Source organism: Physeter macrocephalus, chromosome 16 (assembly GCF_002837175.3).
Source record: "Physeter macrocephalus isolate SW-GA chromosome 16, ASM283717v5, whole genome shotgun sequence".
Classification (NCBI taxonomy): domain Eukaryota; kingdom Metazoa; phylum Chordata; class Mammalia; order Artiodactyla; family Physeteridae; genus Physeter; species Physeter macrocephalus.
Genome location: NC_041229.1, coordinates 4,358,076 through 4,369,158, shown reverse-complemented (window position 1 = coordinate 4,369,158; position 11,083 = coordinate 4,358,076). Strand labels below are relative to the sequence as shown.

Sequence of the window (11,083 nt, the reverse complement as noted above, 5' to 3'; positions counted from 1 at the left end):
TTCCCTGGTGGTCCAGTGGCTAAGACTCCGTGCTCTCAACGCAGGGGGCCCGGGTTCGATCCCTGGTCGGGGAACTAGATCCCGCATGCATGCCACAACTAAGAGTTCGCATTCCCGCAACTAAGATACGGTACAACCAAAATAAATAAATATTAAAAACAAACAAACAAACAAAAAAAGAAGCTTGGGCTTCTGCTCTTAGGTTTCTTCACTTACAATTTAGGAATAAAAGCACTAAGCTCACATGTCATGGGTTTAATGTCAGGACGTGGTTATACTTCTTCCTCTGTCACATGCTTGGTGTGCACTCAGTAAGCTGATGTGACACAATGTCAGGGGGAGGGTCTTGGCCTGCATCACCTCCTCCTAGCCTGCAATCGCAGTAGATGCATGGCATGTGCTTTGCATTCAAATGACAGCACTGGGTGCCTTCTATGTGTAAGGCATTCACAGCTCCATGAGATAAAAGAGGATGCTCCAGGAACCTGGGAGATGATATGAATGACAGCACTGGGTGCCTTCTATGTGTAAGGCATTCACAGCTCCATGAGATAAAAGAGGATGCTCCAGGAACCTGGGAGATGATATGAGACACTCCTTTTGTAGCAGGGCAGCAGGTTTTAGTGCCATGAATGCCTCTCCTTTATGTTACTTTGGATCCAGCTTACTTTCTATCATCCACACTAATTGAAGGGTATTGTGTCATTGGTGACTGTGGTACCAAGGTAGTACCTACAAAGTTCTGTAGGTGACTTTGTCACAGTATGCAGAAAATTATTTTTTATTTTTTTTAAATTTATTTATTTATTTAAGGCTGTGTTGGGTCTTTGTTTCTGTGCGAGGGCTTTCTCCAGTTGCGGAGAGTGGGGGCCACTCTTCATTGCGGTGCGCGGGCCTCTCACCGTCATGGCCTCTCCCGTTGCGGAGCACAGGCTCCAGACGCGCAGGCTCAGTAGTTGTGGTTCACGGGCTTAGTTGCTCCGCGGCATGTGGGATCCTCCCGGACCAGGGCTCGAACCCGTGTCCCCTGCATCGGCAGGCAGATTCTTAACCCCTGCGCCACCCGGGAAGCCCCCAGAAAATTATTTTCTGATATCTTCTATTTAGTTTTGGAATGCTTCGTATGATGGAAGGGGCAGACTTATTTTCTATTTATTCAAGGGATAGTGCCAGTCAGTGTGCTAGGCTCTGAGGACTCAAAGGTGTATAAGACATTGACAGAAATGCAAAGAAAAGGTGACAAATTCCACAGTAGAGGTGTAAACAGACCTAGTTCTGGTTTAGAGGGAAGGAAAACCTCATGGAGGAAGTAGTGTATCAATCTGGAGAGGCTAGACTTGCTGCAATAACAAACAAACCTCGACTCTCAGTGGCTTAATATCCCCAAAGCTTACTTCTCATTGATGCTACATATCAAACGCACATCAGCAGAAGTCTCTGCTCACTGCAGCCACCTAGGGCTGCAGGGTAATAGGGGTCTTGTCTTATCTCAGCATGTGCTTGCAGGATCACCTAGCCAGGGAGAGAAGGCATGGGGATTGTGCATTGCGTCCTCACGCTCCTACCTGGAAGAGGTGTGTATCATTTGCCATTTGCCATTTGCCACTCCTCTGCCCACAGTTAGCCATAGGGCCACACCTAACTTCAAATCCTAGCCTGTGCCCAGAAGGCAGAGAGCTGGAAATACTCTGGTGAAGAACATGAATGACTAGTGTTGTGCAAGCGACTTTGTCCCAATGTGCAGAGATGCTTGTGAAGAAGGGCTTCCCAGCGGGTGAGAAGCTTTAGGAAAGGTGCAAATGTGGGGAAGTCTGGCTGCAGAAAAGGGGTCCTAGTAGGAGTGCCGGGAGGCAAGTTTGCAAAGGAAGACAGGTCATGCTGTGAGAGCCAGGCAAGGAAGTTGGATTTGATCCAGGAGACACTGCGGGGTTTTACAGGAGCTGTGGTTTAGGATGAGTAACCTGATTGCCTGTGCCGGAGAGGTCAGAGGGTAGCAAACTGCAGGCAGGAGATCCAGGTGCTTATTATTATTATTTTTTCTAAACGCACCACTTTACTCTCCTTGTAAGGCAGCCAGATATTACAAACCTTAAGCAAGTGACAGACACATGATTTCTTCAATAAGCCCTAGAGCTTCCACAACTCTCCTGGGGCCTACAGCCAGAGTAGTCCTGAGGAGTCTAACGTTAATGCTTTCTCCACAGGCACACGTTCCTTTGAGGTTTGTTTTTTCTTAAAATAAATTTATTTATTTTTATTTATTTATTTTAGGCTGCTCTGGGTCTTCCTTGCTGTGTGCAGGCTTTTCTCTAGTTGCGGCAAGCGGGGGCTGCACTTTGTTGTGGTGCGCGGGCTTCTCATCGCGGTGGCTTCTCTTGTTGTGGAGCACGGGCTCTAGGTGCGCGGGCTTCAGTAGTTGTGGTGTGTGGGCTCAGAAGCTGTGGCTCGCAGGCTCTAGAGCACAGGCTCAGTCGTTGTGGCACACGAGCTTAGTTGCTCCGCGGCATGTGGGATCTTCCCGGACCAGGGCTCGAACTCGTGTCCCCTGCACTCACAGGCGGATTCTTAACCACTGTGCCACCAGGGAAGCTCTGATGTTTGGGTTGTTGAACACAAGCTCACTGGATCATTTGTCTTCAACACAGTCCATTTCTGTTCCTAAAAGTATTCACTGTGCTTTCTTCTTGATGAACATGCTGACACCATCTTGAACAACCTCCTCGTCAGAGTTTCCCTGTCTTCGTATATTCTAGCAGGTAGCAAAGGCCATTACAGCCCTTGGTTTGGACACCAACTTTCACACCTACGTGTTCAGGCTTATCTTTCAGAAGTTGTTCTATCTTGTTAACTGCTGAAGGGATGAGGGTGAGGGTGGCCCGGGTGGGCTGCAGCTTCCTCTGGCTCACAGCCTGGACAGTGGCCCGGACTAACAAAGCCAACATCCTCGCTGCCCTGGCGCCCCGGTGCCTCGGGCCAGAGCTTGGCCACCTCAGCCTCTCTCCATGGACAGGGTGGCCACATTCTCCATTTGCTTCTTATACTAATCCAGGCAAAGGGTGATAAGAGCTTGAAGTGGGGTCTTCTGAAGGGGGAGGAAAGAAAGGTGGTACACATCAGCTACTAAAGAGAAAGACTTGCTCAGGTCTGGAACGAATTAGGTATGAGATGCAAGGGGGCTGCAGAGTCAAAGGCGATTCCACGGTTTTGAGCCTAGGAGAACAATAGTATTATAAATGGAGAAAACAGTGCAAGATGGCAAGTCTGGGAAGGAAGTTCAGGGCTTGCTGATTGCAAAGCAGTGGTTTTTATTTTGTTTACTCTTGTTTCCCAGCACCCAGAACAGTGCTTAGCATATAATAATTTTTGCTAATATTATTTTTTGCTAAAAATATTTTTGCTAATAATTTTTGCAAATAATCAATAATATTTGTTGACTCTGTAACGCCAGTAGAACACAAATGGAGAAGTTCCCAAGCAATTGCGAATGCCGAAGTGGCACTCCTTCATGATGCCAATGCGAGGAAGGCAGATTTACTTACTTGAAGCCACAAGATGAGTTGCCAAGAAAGTGTAGAGAAAAAAAGGAGGAGGCTGAAGAGAGAGCTTTGGGAACCTTGACATTTAGGGGCCAGAAAGTAGGACCGGAATCCAGGGAAGGCGGGCATTTGAGGACGGGATCAATCGGTATCGGATGCTGCAAATGGGTGAGGGAGGCTGGGGACAGGTAAGAGGGCACTGGGTTGAGGAACTCAGGGGGAGCTGGACTCGGCCACAGCGCGGCCCTCCTAGCGGCAGAAGAGGCAGCTGCTGGCCTGGAGCGAGAGGAGGGCAGTGGCCGGAGCGGGAGGCTAAGCCAGGGGCGGTTCTGGGTTTTGTTTGGGTTTGGAGGGGTTATAACTGAGACCAGATGTGGAGCAAGGTGCGGAGAAATTGAAGATGCAGGGGGAAGGGAGGGAAAGAAACCAAGGTGGGCCTCTAGGAGGCGGCAGGGAGGTCGTCTTCCAGCGCAAAGGGCCACTTCTACTCGAGGAGAGGGCGGGGGGGGCGGGGATTAAGTTTCGCAGTTGTTCGCTCCTTCCCGCCCGCCTGTTCCGTGCGGAGGCACAGTGCGGACCGAGGGCCACTCCCAGTCAGGTCGCCACTAGCTCTTCCACCACCTTCAGGCGGTGGCCTCGCATTCCCGCTCCCCGAGGGGAGGAGGCGGTCCCGAGCCCGGCGGGATGGGGGTGGGGGAGGGGAAGGGGAGGGGAGAGGAGGGGAGAGGAGGGGAGAGGGAGGGGGAGGGGAGGGCGCGGGCCCGGGAAGGTGCGGCGGTGCGGCGGCGTGGCGGGCGGGGCGGCCCGGGAGCCACACCCTGAAACTACCTGTGCGCGACAGGAAGGGCCCGGCAGAGCCTCGGCGGCCGGAGCGCTGGGCCTGAGACCGGAACCAGGCCCGCCCCGCGCCCCGACCCCGCGGCGATGGCCTGAGCCACACGGCCTCCGGCACCATGAAGAGCGAGCGGGCGCGCAGGGGCACAGGCGGCTCCGGGGGCCTCGGCGCGGGACTCAAGTACACCTCGCGGCCGGAGGTGGGCGAGCGCGGGCGGCGCGGGCGCCTTCGGGGCGGGACGCGCGGGGGTCCGCGGCCGGGGGCCTGGGGCGGCCGGGGACCGGCGGGCCCGGGGGCTGGCGGCCGGGGGTCCCGGGGGGCGGGCAGCACCGCGCTTCTCTCGGCCAAGGGAGCCGCTACGCTGCCGGTTTGTGGCCGCGGCGCCAACCCGACAGGTGGAATTTCCTGCTCGGCGGGCTCCCGGCCGGACCTTCGGTTCCAGCCTCGCGGCGCCCGCCCGGGTTCCGGCGGTCCGGCGGTGCCCTGTCCCGGCGCTCCTGCCCCTCGGGCCTTTCCCTGGCCTGGAAGGGGGCTCATCTCGGTCCCTGAATAACTCCGCGCTGTCCGTGCACATCGGACAAGGAAGCAGCGGCGCAGGCTCTGAGTGGGTGGTTTGGGCCGGGGAAGGGATGTTTCCAGGGGGCTTTGGAGTCCTAGCGTCCTTGGCCTCTGCAGGAATTTGTTTTTGACTTGCTGGTCAGAAGGCAATGGAGGACCTGTGCAGAGGGCCACTGGGAAACCAGAGCTTCGGTTGCCATGGAGCCTGGAGCTTAGGGCTCCAAGGTGGGGCTTGCTTGGGCTTCTCCGAGGTGGGGGATGGAGCCCTTTGGGAAGGTGACTCTATGGGACAGGATGTGAGAACCTGCGTCTTGAGCTTTTTGGAGACACTGAAGCAGGAAGTTCTCGTTTGGCAGAAAGAACAAGGACATCTAAAATATTTTTTTTGGGGTGGGGGGTAGGAGTTTTTTAACTAATTAATTAATTAATTTTTGCTGTGTTGGTTCTTCGTTTCTGTGCGAGGCCTTTCTCTAGTTGTGGCAAGCGGGAGCCACTCTTCATCGCGGTGCGCGGGCCTCTCACTATCACGGCCTCTCTTGTTGCGGAGCACAAGCTCCAGACGCGCAGGCTCAGTAGTTGTGGCTCACGGGCCTAGTTGCTCCGCGGCATGTGGGATCCTCCCAGACCAGGGCTCGAACCCTTGTCCCCTGCATTAGCAGGCAGATTCTCTTCTCAACCACTGCGCCACCAGGGAAGCCCAAAAGATCTTAAAAACAAACATTAAGTCTTACCGTAGAGAGGCGGGAATGGGTTGTTAGCTGCTTTATTGATGGCTACACCTAGGTGGCAGTGCCCAGGCAAAACTAGCAGCCAGGCCTCCACCTCTATGCCAGCGGGGACCCCGGTGTCCTGGAAGGCCCGCACACTGAGTGGGCGCTGAGAGGCAGGGGCTGTTTCGAGGGAGCAATGGATGGTCTGCCTCTCCCTTTCTCCTGGGATCCTGGGGTCAGTAAGCTCCTCTGCTACCCCGCACTGCAGCCGTTGCTCCCATGCCAGGCCAGCTTTTGGAGGTCTCTCAAATCAGTCCCTTTCTCCAAGTGGCATCCTGACTGAGGGAGCTTGCAGAAGACCAGATTCTGGGGCTGCCATGGTTCCCTGAACCACAAATAGCAACTGAGGCTGGGCACTCTTGTTTTCTCCACTTTTCCACCCCCTTCGCGGAAGGAAGTGTGGACTCAGCAGCTAGTCTGGAGGCTGGGGTCTGTGTTCCCACTGAGTGTCTGCCCTGCTGGAGGTGGATGCAGCTGGGTGGCCAGCTTCTGGGGCTTCTGTTTCCTTTCCGTAATTGCCGTGTTTGTGAATCCCTGATAATTGCCTGTTGGGGCTCTCGACTCCTGCCTCCTCAGCAGAGGGCCTGCTGTTTGGTGTTTGTTATTTCAGGACTGTTTTTTTTCCCTCCCTCCACGTTGCTTGTTCTTCCCACTTCCCTTCCTGGGACTGTCTCCTGCTGACATTGGGAGAGCTGGGTCTTCCTGGATTCACCTCTTACCTCCCACACTCCACACTGTCCTCTGAGCTCCCACAGAGCTCCCACCCGTCAGCCCTCGCTTCCTTCCCCCTTGGTCCTTGCTCATTTCTCACCTGCCGTGAAGCTCATGCATTCTCCTCTGGGCTCTTCCTTCCACTCGGTTTCTGCCATTTCCCCCAGCATGGGTCACTCTGTCTTTTCTCCTGCCAAGCTCCATTGAACCCACTGTGTACCTCGTCTTGAGCTGGGCTCTCAAAGACAAATAAGATATGGTTGTTTCCCTTAAGGAGCTTACCCTCTTGAGAGGCACGCTAAGAGTTGTGTGTGAACATTAGATGTGATTCCCTGTCCCGAAGGACGTAGCCTGCTGTGCCCAAAGCTCCTTTCTGTCTCTCCAGGAGGTCTTCAAATGTGCCTCTCCACTCTGTGCTTTCCCAGAGCTCTCAGCCCCTGGATCACCCTGCAGTGTTTGCAGTCAGGATCTGCAGACTCTCCCTTGACTCGTCTTCTGACTGGGAGGGGCAGCTGCTGTCCCTGGGTTTGTCCTCGGCATTAACAGAGCCTGGCTGGGTCCCGCTGGGCCTCACAGGGGCACTGCTGCTTTGGAGTTCCTTGCTCCTTGACTCTTCCATCGCTGCGTGGCTGGAGAAGGATTCTGTTTGATGGTGCTTGTACCTGGCTGCCTCCTTCCCAAGGCTGATGACTCTGGCCCCTGCCCCACTTGCACCTGTTCCTATTTAGTGGGAAGTGGCCGCCTCTGTGTTCCCCATCGTCTCCGGAGCCCTGATGTACGTATTGTATCTGGGGACTGTGTGAGCCCTGCCTGCATGAGAGCAGGGGCACAGATGCCAGTTATTGTGGCTGTTAACGAGAAGTGGGAAGCCTGCCTCACCTGGTGTCCTGACCCCTGCTGAACCTTTGATGGTGGCTAGGAAGCTGCTTTGAAGGAGCTCTTGGTTCCTCCTCAAGTCAGCATTGCCCTGGGTAAGACTCAGTATCTTCTCGGAAAGCAGAGACCAGGATTGAGAAGTCAGATGTGGTGGGTTCAGAATCAGAGGTCGTAGGGGCCAGGCTGTGCAGCTCTGGCTATTCAGAGTCTCATCTCTTTGTTAATTGGTCAAACGTTCACTCATCCACATAATAGCTATTTATTAGGTGCCCACCGATGGAGCGTGTGCCAGGTGCTGGGTAATAGCCCTGAGAAGGAGCCCAGGCACACAGCCCCTGCCTTCAGGGAGTTGGGTTCTGCATGATAAGGACTGGGTTCTGGAGAAGCCTGCAGGCCACTTAGGAGGGATGCATAACCCAGGCTTGAAGGGCCAGGGTGGGTGAATTGTGGCCAGAGCCATCTGTGATGTGGTGACGGGAGTATCCAACATGGAGCCAAGCCCTGGTGCTGCCGCTTTCCCGCCAGGTGATCTCAGAGATGTTACCTAATCTCTCTGTGCCTCAGTTTCTGTGGCTATAAAATGGGGATGATATATATGTTACAGGTTTTTTGCAAAGATTAAAGGGGATACTTTACATGAAAGCCCTTTATAAGTTGCAGCCTGGTGTACAAATCACACAGTTTGAATTTCTGAGTTGGAAAAGCCTCAAGACAAACTGTAAGGTGATGTCGAATCAGCAGGATGCATGGGAAGAGGCTGAGAACCCAGGTTGTCAGGAGGCAACTGTGCAGATATGCGGCCTACCTGCTGAACACAGGGAATGTCTGCGAGGGGTGCTGGGGAATAGCATCCCAGCCATGGAAACCCTCTTCAGTTTTCATTTCTCTCCCTTTACTTGGCTTCTATGAGGAAGGTCCTCCTGTGAAAGGAAAATGGATGCTAAGACCGGCTACACATCCCTTTCTCCCTCCTACCACACAAAACAGAACTTCAAGCACTTCTTCCTTTCTCGGTTCTCTGAGCCTGTGGTGGCCTCTCCGGAAGGGGAAGGCCCTGTGCTGGGAGGTGTGTGCAGGGGTGAGGAGAGAGCAGGGGAGCTGGTAAGCAGTGGGAACTAGACTGAGACCTGGGTGCAGTGAACGGACGGGAAGCCTGCGGGCCTTATAACACCCTTCCCTCCACCTCAGTCCTGGGAAGACCTGGAAATCCGTGGCCCTCGTTTAGGACACGGGAAAACTGAGGGTAAGAGAAGACAACACTAGCTTGACAGCTGCCCAAGGAGGAAGCCCACGTCGCCTGCCACCCCTGGGAATCACTCGGGCGTGGGTCTGTCCAGAGCCAGCTCCTTGGTGAGGGTGCATCTCATCACAGGCTTCCCAACCTGGGCCTCTCACTGCTAGCTGTGGCCTGTGGCCGCCGTGGTTCTGGAGTCCCCTGCTGCCAGCTCTTTCTCTGGCCTGTGGTTCTGCCCAGGCTGTTGGCTCCTGTCTCTCCTAAGAGAGGAAGTCTGTTCTTGGAAGAGGAGTAAGGGTGTGACAAGCCCCCAAGGAGCCCAGGTCCCAAAGATGTGGCTTCTGACCTTGCGCGCTGGCTACTACTGGAGTGTTTAGAATACTGATAGTCATCGCTGAGTTTATTGAGCATGTACTGTGTATTGGTATTGTACCTCTTAGAGTAAGACTATTATTATTATCCTTTTATAGGTGAGGAAAGTGTGGCACAGAGAGGCTAAGTAACTTGCCTAAGGTCACAGAGGGAAACGGTGAGATCAGGATTTGAACTCAGGCAGTCTGGCTTTACTATATTCTACTTGGACTGTTGCAGTGCAAGGCAGGGCTGGCAGCCCAGTGGGCTCAGGAAGGGAAGAATTACTAAGGGTAAGAGTTGGTTTGATTTCGTAAGAAAATGGATTTTCTCTACTTGGGATTTTCTGAAATGCCTGGGGCTTAGCACATTTATAATAACCACTTGGTAGTACAGAAATGGGGAATGGGAACTTCCAGGATTCTCATGGAATTCTCACCCTGGCTGGCAGAGGTGAGAAGGGTATTTGGGGTTTGCTCAGAGCTCATGGGCAGTAATTGCCATTTTTTCTTTGCTAAGAACTTTTTTTTTTTTTTTTTTTTTTTGTGGTACGTGGGCCTCTCACCGCCGCGGCCTCTCCCGTTGCGGAGCACAGGCTCCGGACGCGCAGGCCCAGCGGCCATGGCCCACGGGCCCAGCTGCTCCGCGGCACGTGGGATCCTCCCGGACCGGGGCACGAACCCGTGTCCCCCGCATCAGCAGGCGGACTCCCAACCACCGCGCCACCAGGGAAGGCCTCTTTTTATTTTTTTAATATTTATTTATTTATGTATTTGGCAGCACCTGGTCTTAGTTTTGGCAGGCGGGATCTTTAGTTGCAGCATGTGGGATCTATTTACCTGACCAGGGATCAAACCCGGGCCCCCTGCCTTGGGAGCGTGGAGTCTTAACCACTGAGCCGCCAGGGAAGTCCCACGAAGAACTTTTCTAGAAGCAGATTCCTATGAAAATTCTGTCTTGGAATCTCATATTTTCAGAATTTGCTTATTCTGTCCAGGCTTAGCAGCAGAACCTTTAGAACCCTTGTGATAGTTGGCTAACCGGTCAGAATCTTGGATCCTTTGTCTCTCTGAGTGGGTGGTGATGATGGTGAAAAGATGGAGAAGAATATGATGACAATCATTGCTACCCATCACTAAATATGAGGACTTCAATTTATTCTCTTTCTTTATCCTCACAGCAACTATATGCGAAAAACGCCTAGTTTACAGATGACAACACTGAGATTCAGAGGGCTTGCATAATGGCCCAAAGGCAGAGGCACAGCAAGAGTTCAAACCTAGATCTGTGCAACTTCAAAGCTTATAGCCTTAACCGCAAAGCCATTGTACAGCTGTATGCCAAAGACAGGGTGATTGATGCACACCCCAGCAAAATCCTAGAACACATCGTTCAACAGCGTACTGAGAACCAGGTGCCAACACGAATCCACTAAGGACCTCTCACACCACGCTCCTCTGGTTTCTCCTCTTGATGAGGTTACTCACCTGATAGACCAGAAGACCGGCTGGAGATGGGATTTCAACAGGCTTTGAAAAATGTAGCTTTGTTTTTACTACGCACATGATTAAAAATCATAATGGGACTCATCAGGTTGTTTACGTTTTGCATGACTCTTTCCAGTCTTTGCCACATGCGTGGGTTTTATCTAGTGTGTTGCTGTACATGTACTGTTTATGTTCTGGAAGGCATATCAGCCTCCTATCTACTGGTCACGCTGGAGGGCCAGGAGCTGGAGGAGAGTCTGGTCTGGAGGGTGGTGTCTGGCTGAGCAGCTGGGCCTACGAGGGTCCCCTTGTGCATCCAAGTCCTTTGGGGCGGTGGCCTCGGGGCTGCCCCGATTCCCTCCTGTGTCATTTCTTTTTTTTCTTTTTTTATATATTAATTTGTTTTATTTATTTATTTTTGGCTGTGTTGGGTCTTCATTGCTGTGCGGGGCTTTCTCTAGTTGTGGTGAGCGGGGGCTACTCTTCGTTGCGGTGCGCGGGCTTCTCATTGCAGTGGCTTCTCGTTGCAGAGCAGAGGCTCTAGGTGCGTGGGCTTCAGTAGTTGTGGCACGTGGGCTCAGTAGTTGTGGCTCGCGGGCTCTAGAGCGCAGGCTCAGCAGTTGTGGCGCACGGACTTAGTTGCTCCGCGGCATGTGGGATCTTCCTGGACCAGGGCTCAAACCCGTGTCCCCTGCATTGGCAGGCGGATTCTTAACCACTGAGCC

General features: G+C 53.3%; 1 long non-coding RNA gene and 1 pseudogene across 2 annotated transcripts; one reads left to right on the top strand and one right to left on the bottom strand.

Annotated features, from left to right (window-relative positions):
* Positions 1-2,089: 2,089 nt before the first annotated feature.
* On the bottom strand, positions 2,090-2,942 carry LOC102993885 (iron-sulfur cluster assembly 1 homolog, mitochondrial-like; annotated as a pseudogene).
* A 1,149-nt stretch (positions 2,943-4,091) lies between these two features.
* LOC114488005 (uncharacterized) lies at positions 4,092-10,421 on the top strand. 2 transcript variants are annotated; one of them, XR_003683678.1, is made up of 3 exons: positions 4,092-4,134; positions 4,378-4,570; positions 10,052-10,421. It is a non-coding gene; the product is annotated as an uncharacterized lncRNA (long non-coding RNA). The 2 variants fall into 2 exon arrangements; XR_003683677.2 differs by lacking the exon at positions 4,092-4,134 and having other exon boundaries at positions 4,317-4,570.
* Positions 10,422-11,083: the final 662 nt, after the last annotated feature.